At 44.3% G+C, this 11257-nt stretch overlaps 1 pseudogene; it reads left to right on the top strand.

The window, feature by feature from the left end:
- The first annotated feature begins 10478 nt into the window (after positions 1-10478).
- Positions 10479-11056, top strand: LOC148367501 (general transcription factor II-I repeat domain-containing protein 2A-like; annotated as a pseudogene).
- The last annotated feature ends 201 nt before the right edge of the window (positions 11057-11257 follow it).

An 11257-nucleotide genomic window follows, 5' to 3' on the forward strand; every position in this document is an offset into this window, starting at 1 on the left:
CCTTTTCTGTACCGCTGACCGGTGTTCTGAAATTCTTTCCTACCCATTATGACGTCCTACCAATGATTTCAGTTTTTTTAAGTCTTAGTTGACTCTTTCACTGCTTCAAAATGATTGAAAAATTCCGGGTTTCGGTGCTACTAGTTTTACTTGATTATAAATATAACTAAATTGCTGTCAGATCAGCCTACAGTAGAACAACTTGACAAGATAGGAGGCTTCGACCGAAACACCGATTCAATGTCTGATATCTTTTCTTGCTGCCTGGCCTACCAATAAAATGGGAAAATATACCAATCTGCTGTTTTATCAATTGATCACTAAGGATCTAAACGAGATGGGAAAAGGCTTAGATCTCCTCATCACACTGTTTTTACTGACGTTACAATGTTGTCTTGCTTTTTTTTTATCTTGCAAGAGAATAAAATTGTCGTACAAAGTTGGTTTTGGCTGAACTCATTCCCATAATGCTCAATTAAAGTGCTGCATTGTAGAATATTGTAATAAAGCACTAGAATGAATTGATTTAGCCAAAACTGCTTCAACAACAATCGACCAATGATGTGCGTCTTAAAGATTAAAAAAGGTGAGACAACTAAAGTAAAAATTGTGTGATAAAATATAATACCTTTTCCTGTTTCGTCAAGGGTGTTCTCATTGACTTAATTCAGGCTTGATTTCCTTTGAATCGAATGTTGAGCAATTTTGATTGGCAGTATGTGTTCACTAATTAACCATTACCCAAATACTATAATTAGACACCATAAAATCTCATAAATTATATAATTGGTAATAAAAAAGAAGTGCAGCATAAGCAAGGGCAACTTGTTACCAAACGACCCATGGCCCGGTACCGGTCCGGTGGTTACCGACCCCTGGATTAAAGGACACATATTTTCAAGAAAGAAAAGTGATTCGAGCAGGTTAGTAACAAGGTGTCATGGAACGAATTCAGCACATATTTCAAGGCACAACTTATCTAATTCTTAATATGTTTGAATGTGTACACTGTGAAATTATACGAACACAACCATATGTTTGTCAACTCATGTAGGACACGATACAGTATTTACTGTGTTTAGATGTTTATACACCACAAGGGTTTACAACTCCATCAAGATTTTAGTGGCTGGTGCCTGACGACTTCCTACTCAGTTCGAGAGTATCCTTATCGATGCCAACAGAGCTGGCCTCTGGTCTTTTTTTAGCCCCAGTATTGGCTTCAGCAATAATCCCAAAACCCAAGCATTTACTGTTTCAAAGTGCCCCTATGTTATCTTGAGATGTGGTGGACTGAAATGATCCAGGGCAATATCAAAGAGCCCCGTTATGCCTACATCTTTTTCATTTGTACCCTTTTCAGTATGAGGGTCTTTAAAACTAGAAAATAACACAACAGACATCATTCCCCTTTTTTATTAACGGTAAAAAAAGAAAGAAAACTTATGTGAGCAATTGTAAAAGCACAATTCTCAGTAAAGGAAGATATAAATGAGGAAGTTGGATAATGGGACAAATGTGTTTGGGTCCATTCATATAACTTTTTGTCAATGGTGATGTAAACAACGATACAAACAGATGAACATTTCTCATGTGTAAAGTGTGTTTATTCGTGTTTAATAAACCTCAGAATGACTTTCACAAAGTTGGGTTTCCCAGTCCTTAGTAAACTTTCATTCACATGTGCAAACAAATGGCTAATAATAACCTAAGGATGAGTAGTTGTTAACACAAATAGGCCCAGGATCTTCATCATGCACTCTCCGCCACATTAAACGTTTACCCACATGTGGTGTACCGGGTGGAATAAAATACTTCCCGCGGGTATGGGAGCGCATTATAAACGGATTCCGCCATCCAATCCTCTATTAACAGTCATGGGCACGTTTATGAATCTTGAACTGCTTGAGCAGCTTTACAAGTGCAGAGCCGCTTGAATAGAGAGAGGCGAGGTCGGAGTAGCCATTTTAATTAAATATTCATTTTAGGGCATGAGGTGGATTATAATATGCTTTCTGTCAATGACCCCAAAAATGTTCTAGCCATGTAGCGGTATGATGCAATCATTACTACTGCTTTAACAGAACAGTATTATTAATCAACAGTATTATAGATGGTTTATTGTTGTATTGCACAAAAAAGCAAGACCTTTTATTTAGAGGGCAGTCAATAAGTTTTCTTTAGCAGCTGTAAATGGAGGATATTGGAACTCATCAACACATTGCTTATACAGTTTATTTGATCTGTCTGGAAGCCTGTGATGGAAGCTTTCAGTCTATCCGCAATCTGGAAAAGCTGTGTCAGTATAGTACATTGCACAGAAAAGTCCGTCATACACACATATATTGATCCAAACAATTTCGGAAATGTAAAATGTACAAAATGCTGTAGCGAGGCTTTTAACTAAGACAAGAAAGTTCAATCACATTACCCCGATTTAAGCTAACCTGCAATAGCTTAAGATGTGGGTTTTAGGTTCTGTTGGTAGTATACAAAATCATGCATGGACTTGCTTCCTCAGATCTTTCAGATTTAATTTCCCCCTATGTTCCGGTCCGGAGCCTTCGCTCTGAAAATGCTGGTCTACTAGTAATCCCAAGAGCCAAGAAGAGATCTGCAGGTTCGAGAGCGTTCTCCATTCGGGCCCCAATGCTGTGGAATGCTCTTTCCCCTGAGATTCGATCTGCAGCCTCAGTGAAAATGATTAAATCCAAGCTTAAAACACACTTCTATTCTATAGCACATGAATAACCTATATTTTATGTTGACAATATCTGTGTATTAGTTGCCCTCATGTAGGTTTTAGACAGGAGATGGTGTCATTATAATTTGTGGTTTGCAATAATCTGTGGTCTGTGCAGCCATTTGAGACTCATTGCGATTAAGGGCTATACAAATAAACATGACTTGACAAATAGATGAGGAGTAAAAGGGTGGGTCACTTTGAGTCTCCAAAGGTCTTATTGTTCTTTGAACTTTTCAGCACTTGTTTATGGTTGCACTACATACATAAAATCTCACTCATTTAGAACACAGACGTCATTTGTCACAGTTTTTTAAATATATTTCCAGGGTTGGGTAGGGTTACTTTAACTTGATTACTTTCAATTACTTTTGGATTACTCCAATACCAAATATGCTAATAAAAGACAAAAGAAACTAAATATGAATAAAATTACTAAATTTTGTGCAGGCTTGGGGAGTAACGGAATACATGGAACGGCAAAAATGATGTTGGCAAGCTGTTTGGATTTATTTTCATTTTGTCTCTGTCGCATTTTATGTTAGTTTTGCCGGAGATCAAAGAGATCAAAACCAGGAGAGAAAGCTTACCACGTGTTGTGAGTCATAATTTTATTCATATTTAGTTTATTTTGTCTTTTATTAGCATATTTGGTATTGGAGTAATCCAAAAGTAATTGAAAGTAATCAAGTTAAAGTAACCCTACCCAACCCTGTGTATTTCACACTCTCTTCCTACATCACGTATTATGGGAGCCAAAGCTAACTCTAAATGATTTTGGCTGAAGAGTGAGGTACAGTAAGCACTGGTCGCCAGTCAATCGCAGGCAAAAATAGACAACCGTCGTTGCTGTGGAGTACATCAACTTTGGACAGCATTTCTTTTTGTAGGTGGAGCACACAGACATAAAAGTTCCTACCAATGGTTACAGGTATCGATTAGTGTGATTTAAGGGTTATTATATCAAATTACAATGATGCACAGTTGCCTTAAGTTCTGTGTAGAGTAAAAACTAAACCAACATCACTGTTTTTTTATCCTAATGTTGCCAGCCTAAATCCTAATCTTTCTTATTGTCTCTTTCTTTTTGTTATTCCAGTTGTCAATTCTATTCAAGTTTCTTGGTTTGTAAAGAAAATGACTTAATATTCAAGTTTGTGTGTCTTGCTTAAATTATGCCGACCTTTCAAAAACAGTCAAAAATAATTCACTTTAAACTGTTTTGCAGCCAAACTTTTGTCACGGTCGCCATGACGACCAGTATGCCACGCCCCCGAACTCAAGCTGAAGCAGATCAGCTGATTGCTGGTCTGCTACTTAAGGTTGGGTTGTGGGTTTGGCGGGCGCTGGCTCATTATATATACACATTCCCCGGTCTGTTATGCCTTGTCCTGTTTTAGTTTTAAACATTGTCCGTTCTGTTATGCCTTGTCCTGTTTAGTTGAGTTGGAAGAAACAACTGTTTGTTTTGCCGGTTCTGATTCTGTCTGTCCTCCGTGTTTGCCGGTTCTGATTCTGTCTGTCCTCCGTGTTTGCCGGTTCGGATTCTGTCTCTCTTCCGTGTTTGCCGGTTCTGATTCTGTCTGTCCTCCGTGTTTGCCGGTTCTGATTCTGTCTGTCCTCCGTGTTTGCCGGTTCGGATTCTGTCTCTCTTCCGTGTTTGCCGGTTCTGATTCTGTCTGTCCTCCGTGTTTGCCGGTTCTGATTCTGTCTGTCCTCGTGTTCGCCGGTCCAGTTTGCCTGCCGGACCCCCCCGACCCTGCCGAGCGTCGAACCATTCCGGGGCGTGAGGTAGTATTTTTTTTTTCTCTCCTTTTTTGGGGACCTCAGGAGCTGTCCCTTAAAGGGGGGGGGCTCTGTCACGGTCGCCATGACGACCAGTATGCCACGCCCCCGAACTCAAGCTGAAGCAGATCAGCTGATTGCTGGTCTGCTACTTAAGGCTGGGTTGTGGGTTTGGCGGGCGCTGGCTCATTATATATACACATTCCCCGGTCTGTTATGCCTTGTCCTGTTTTAGTTTTAAACATTGTCCATTCTGTTATGCCTTTTCCTGTTTAGTTGAGTTGGAAGAAACAACTGTTTGTTTTGTCATGTCCCAGAGTTTTGGACAACTTTTATTTTGGTGAATAAAAGTTTTGGATCGTTACGCAATTGAGTTCTCCCTTTCTGCCTCCTGCCTCCGTTTTGGTCTGGTCACCCCTTTGCCTTCCACCACGCCGCGTGACAGAATGAGCCAGCCACAACAAGAACTCAGCGAACGATCCCAGCGCGACTTGGGGAGAGCTGGAGAACGCAATTTGGCAAGCGCCCACTGAGGTAACCTTCCCTGCCCGTTCGAACCACGGCCCCGCCCGTCGTGGCCATTGCTGTGCCTCGAATGGGGTCCCGGGAAGGATTGACGCCTGCCTGTTCGACTCTCATGCCTGCCTGCCCGACTCCCGTGCCGATTGCCTGCTATTCCGTCTCCCCTGCGTGCCAGTCCGACTCCGACTCCGCTGCCCGTCGGGCCGACTCCGACTCCGCTGCCTGCCGGGCCGACTCCGCTGCCTGCCGGGCCGACTCCGACTCCGCTGCCTGCCAGTCCCACTCCGACTCTGCTGCCGGCCAGTTCGACTCCGACTCTGCTGCCGGCCAGTCCGACTCCGATTCTGCTGCCTGCCAGTCCGACTCTGCTGCCTGCCAGTCCGACTCTGCTGCCTGCCAGTCCGACTCTGCTGCCTGCCAGTCCGACTCCGACTCTGCTGCCGGCCAGTCCGACTCTGCTGCACCTGTTTTGCCGGTTCTGATTCTGACTCTCCCCTGTTTGCCGGTTCTGATTCCGTCTGTCCTCTGTGTTTGCCGGTTCTGATACCGTCTGTCCTCCGTGTTTGCCGGTTCTGATTCTGCCTGTCCTCCGTGTTTGCCGGTTCTGATTCTGCCTGTCCTCCGTGTTTGCCGGTTCTGATTCTGCCTGTCCTTCGTGTTTGCCGGTTCTGATTCTGTCTGTCCTCCGTGTTTGCCGGTTCTGATTCTGTCTGTCCTCCGTGTTTGCCGGTTCGGATTCTGTCTCTCTTCCGTGTTTGCCGGTTCTGATTCTGTCTGTCCTCCGTGTTTGCCGGTTCTGATTCTGTCTGTCCTCCGTGTTTGCCGGTTCGGATTCTGTCTCTCTTCCGTGTTTGCCGGTTCTGATTCTGTCTGTCCTCCGTGTTTGCCGGTTCTGATTCTGTCTGTCCTCGTGTTCGCCGGTCCAGTTTGCCTGCCGGACCCCCCCGACCCTGCCGAGCGTCGAACCATTCCGGGGCGTGAGGTAGTATTTTTTTTTTCTCTCCTTTTTTGGGGACCTCAGGAGCTGTCCCTTAAAGGGGGGGGGCTCTGTCACGGTCGCCATGACGACCAGTATGCCACGCCCCCGAACTCAAGCTGAAGCAGATCAGCTGATTGCTGGTCTGCTACTTAAGGCTGGGTTGTGGGTTTGGCGGGCGCTGGCTCATTATATATACACATTCCCCGGTCTGTTATGCCTTGTCCTGTTTTAGTTTTAAACATTGTCCATTCTGTTATGCCTTTTCCTGTTTAGTTGAGTTGGAAGAAACAACTGTTTGTTTTGTCATGTCCCAGAGTTTTGGACAACTTTTATTTTGGTGAATAAAAGTTTTGGATCGTTACGCAATTGAGTTCTCCCTTTCTGCCTCCTGCCTCCGTTTTGGTCTGGTCGCCCCTTCGCCTTCCACCACGCCGCGTGACAACTTTGGATTAACATCAAAGTTTTGTATCTGTTGTCTTGATAAAACTATCTATCTTGGCGAGACGAGTTTAGATAGATAGATAGATAGATAGATAGATAGATAGATAGATAGATAGATAGATAGATAGATAGATAGATAGATAGATAGATAGATAGATAGATAGATAGATAGATAGATAGATAGATAGATAGATAGATAGATAGATAGATAGATAGATAGATAGATAGATAGATAGATAGATAGATAGATAGATAGATAGATAGATAGATAGATAGATAGATAGATAGATAGATAGATAGATACTTTATTCATCCCCGAAGGGAAATTCACATTTCCAGCAGCATCCCTAAGCTGAGAACAATACAATAATAAAGCAAAAAGAATACAATATATAAATACCCAGTGTGACGTGCAAATGCCCACTGTAGCGTGTTATTTAGAATAACTAAATAGTGCTACACAGAATACATATTGCAATAAGATTCGGTAATATGCAATGTAGGTGGTGTGGTTTACTGTGGGCTTTTACTCTGCCGGGTAGAGTTAAAGAGCCTCATGGCATGAGGAAGAAAAGATCTCTTCAGTCGGTCCGTAGTACAAGACAGTGACAGCAGTCTGTCGCTGAAACTGCTCTTCTGTCTGGAGATAATGCTGTGTAGTGGATGCGATGGATTGTCCATGATTGACCGCAGCTTTTCCAGTGCCCGTCTCTCAGCTACTGTTGTTAAGCTGTCCAGCTCTTTGCCCACAACAGAGCTCGCTTTCCTAGCCAGTTTATTGAGACGAGAGGCATCCTTCTTCTTGACGCTGCCTCCCCAACACGCTGTCGCATAGAAGAGGGCGCTTGCCACTACTGTCTCATTGAATATTTTCAGGAGCTTTTTTCAGATTTTGAAGGAGGCCAGCCTTCTGAGGAAGTAAAGTCGGCTTTGCCCTTTCCTACATAGAGCTTCTGTGTTGGCAGTCCAGTCCAGTTTGTTGTCCAGCTGCACACCCAGGTATTTGTAGGTCTGGACAAATTCTACACATTCTCCTTTGATGGTTACAGGAACCGGGTGAGTTCTGGTTCTCCTGAAGTCCACCACCATCTCCCTGGTCTTGGTGGTGTTCAGGTGCAGGTTGTTTGCGTCGCTCCATCGGACAAAGTCCTGAATCAATTTCCTGTACTCCTCCTCCTGCCCATTTCTGATACATCCCACGATCGCAGTGTCGTCGGCAAACTTTTGCACATGGCAGGACTCAGAGTTGTACTTAAAGTCTGATGTATATAGAGTGAATAGGAACGGAGAGAGCACGGTCCCCTGCGGAGATCCTGCACTGCTAACCACAGTGTCCGATGAACAGCCCCCCTGTTTCACATACTGGGGTCTGCTTGTCAGGTAGTCAGTAATCCATTCTATAAGGTGTGAGCTAACTCCCATCTCTGTCAGTTTCCTACTCAGTAGCAGAGGCTGTATGGTATTGAAGGCACTGGAGAAGTCCAAAAATGTAATCCTCACAGCCCTGGGATGATGCAGGATGTTTTCCACAGCTGAGGGACCCTCCCCTGTTCAAGGCTCAGGTTGAAGATGCGCTGTAGAGGGTCTCCCAGCTCAGACCCACAGGCTTTCAGCAGTCGGGGGGATACTCCATCTGGACCAGCTGCCTTGCTGGTTCGCAGCCTTCTCAGCTCTCCACACACCTGGGCTGCAGTTATTTTTAGTGGGGGGATGTCTTCAATGCTAGTGTCCAGTGGGGGAGGGGGAGGGACAGCTGCATTACTCAGGGGTGAGGATGAGGCGGAGTGGTCAAACCTGTTGAAAAAGTTGTTCAACTGGTTGTCTCGCCCCACATCTATATCCACAGCCACACCCTGCTTGGTGCTACAGCCAGTAATTGTTTTCATCCCTTCCCACACCTCCTTCATGTTGTTGTTCTGCAGCTTTTTCTCCAACTTCCTCCTGTACTGCTCCTTCCCTTTCCGGAGCTGGACTTTGAGCTCCTTCTGTACTCGTTTTAGCTCCTGCTGATCACCATTTTTAAAGGCCCTCTTCTTTTGGTTCAGAAGGCACTTGATGTCGCTCGTGATCCAGGGCTTGTTGTTGGCATAGCAGCGTACAGTCTTTATAGGAACAACATTGTCCATGCAGAATTTAATGTAGTCAGTAGTGCAGTTTGAAATTAATTCAAATTTAATTTGTCAATCAATTATTTATTCAAATATTATATTGACCACCTACATTCACTCCCTTACTGACACTGTGTGTTGATACCCTTTTTATATCTTGGACTAGTCCAGGGGTGGCCAACCCGCGGCTCTCGAGCCGCATGCGGCTCTTTGGCTGATTTCATGCGGCTCTTTAAGCGATATTCTGGCGTAATGCATAAGTGTAAACCATGGTCAAACACACCGTAACAACCCCACTCAAGAGATTAATTTACCCGACCGCTAGATTCACGAGATCCACCAACTTCAGCAATTACCGCACTATCGCCACATACGGCGCTGTACGGAGCCACTGTCCGACCGCAAACGCCACTATTAGCCACAAATAATGCTCAGAACTGCACCAAACTTCATCAATAGTACACACAGGGTCCCAGCACGTAGTCCGAGCCGACAAACAGCTGCTAGTTTAGCCTGTTACCTGCACTCGGGGATCCACTCATTGGGGCTTCAGAGGCTTTCACATGACAAGCTTGAAAACTGCTTGGCTGGCTTTCATTTACACTAGGTGGCGCGCTGACCGGGTGAGCCAGTTTGAATTGAAAAGAAGAAGAATAACGTCTGATGTGATGCCAAACGCGCGAGATTATTTGAGTTGTAAATAGTTTGTTTCAAGCGCTCTCAAAATGGCAGGGAAAAAATGCACAGCCAAACGAAAATATGAAGAAGAGAACAGGACATTTTTAACAGAGTGGGAGAAATTATATTTTTTGGTTGAACGTAATGGCAAGCCATTCTGCCTTATATGTCAGGCATCATTGGGGCATTTCAAAGCTTCAAATCTTCAGCGTCACTTCAACTCAAACCATCCTTACATCGACCAGGAATTTCCAAAAGGGACTGAACCTCGCAAGCAGAGGTTGGTCACTTTGAAAAGTCAGGCAGAAATGCAGATGCAGTTTTTCAAAAAATTAACAAAACACTCAAAAACCATAACTCTTGCTTCATATCAACTGGCTTGGAACATCGCACAGGCTAAAAAACCATACAGTGAAGGGGACTTCATAAAAAATGCCTTAATGACGCTGTTGAAATCTTGTCTCCTGGAGACAACAAACTAAAACGAAGCATATCAGATGTCCAACTCTCGCGCCACACTGTTAAACGCAGAATATCAGACATTAACACTGCTATTGAATCACAGTTGCACTCTGACCTTCAAGCATGTGAGTATTTTAGTGTGGCATTGGATGAGAGTTGTGACATACAAGATAAGCCTCAGTTAGCAATTTTTGCACGGTCTGTGTCAAACGAATGTATGATCAAAGAAGAATTCCTTGATATTGTGCCATTGAAAGACAGAACCCGTGGCAAAGATGTGAAAGAAACGATGATGGCTGCATTTGCAAAAGCGAACCTGCCCATAGCAAAACTAACTGCAATAGCCACGGATGGAGCGCCGGCCATGATCGGATCTGTGAACGGGCTTGTGGGGCTATGTAAAACTGATCAAACATTTCCCGACTTTTGGAATTTCCATTGCATCATCCACAGGGAGCAACTCGTGTCTAAATCATTGAATTCAGACAACGTCATGAAGCCTGTGATGGAAATCGTGAACTACATCCGCACACACGCGCTTAACCACAGGCAATTCAGGAGTCTCATCGCTGAGCTGGACCAAGGGCTTCCAGGTGACCTGCCGCTGCACTGCACTGTGAGGTGGCTGTCAAAAAGCAAAGTGCTCTCTCGCTTCTTTGAGCTTTTGGATGCCGTGAAACTGTTCATGGAAGAGAAGGGCAAGGACTATCCCCAGCTCTCGGACCTCGAGTGGATTATGGATCTGGCATTTTTGGTCGACATGCTGTGGCACTTGGACAGACTGAACCTGACCCTGCAAGGCAAGTTAAAAATGCTGCCTGACCTCGTGCAATGTGTGTTTGCGTTTATCAACAAACTGAAACTGTTCAAGACGCAAATTCAAAAAAAAGATTTAACACATTTTCCCACTCTTCTGAAAGCCAGTGAACATGTCACCAGTGCCGCCCTGAAAAAGAAAAGAGACAGATATGCAACGCTGATTGAAAACTTGCACGAAAACTTTGTGACCCGCTTCCGTGATCTACAACTGAAAAGACCACAGATTACGTTCCTTGTCGACCAATTTAATGCGGAAATGGACTGTTTGAAAATCCCGCTCGTCACAGATGAGGCTGCGGCGGAGTTGGAGATGATTGATCTTTGTGAGGAGGATCAACTGAAAGCTGTTTTCAGGGAAGGGACCATTGAGTTCTGGAAACGTGTGCCAATGGAAAAATACCCCAACATCAAACGGGCTGCGCTAAAGATCCTGTCGATGTTTGGGTCAACGTACGTCTGCGAGTCTGTGTTTTCCACCCTGAAACATGTGAAATCAAAGCATCGATCTGTTTTGACTGACACCCATGTGAAAGAGTTGCTTCGAGTGGCAACAACGGAATACAAGCCAGATTTGAGGAGGATTGTTCAGGACAAGGAATGCCAGAAGTCCCACTAAGCAGCATAGTAAGAGAAAAATGTCATTGAAAATTGTTATATTTTTGTTTGTGGACTTGCTTGAACTGAGAGTTTATGTGTGTGTGAGACAGTGCACACAATGTT

This window comes from Urocampus carinirostris, chromosome 4 (assembly GCF_059441175.1).
Source record: "Urocampus carinirostris isolate Australia breed hairy pipefish chromosome 4, RoL_Ucar_1.0, whole genome shotgun sequence".
In the NCBI taxonomy this organism is placed as follows: domain Eukaryota; kingdom Metazoa; phylum Chordata; class Actinopteri; order Syngnathiformes; family Syngnathidae; genus Urocampus; species Urocampus carinirostris.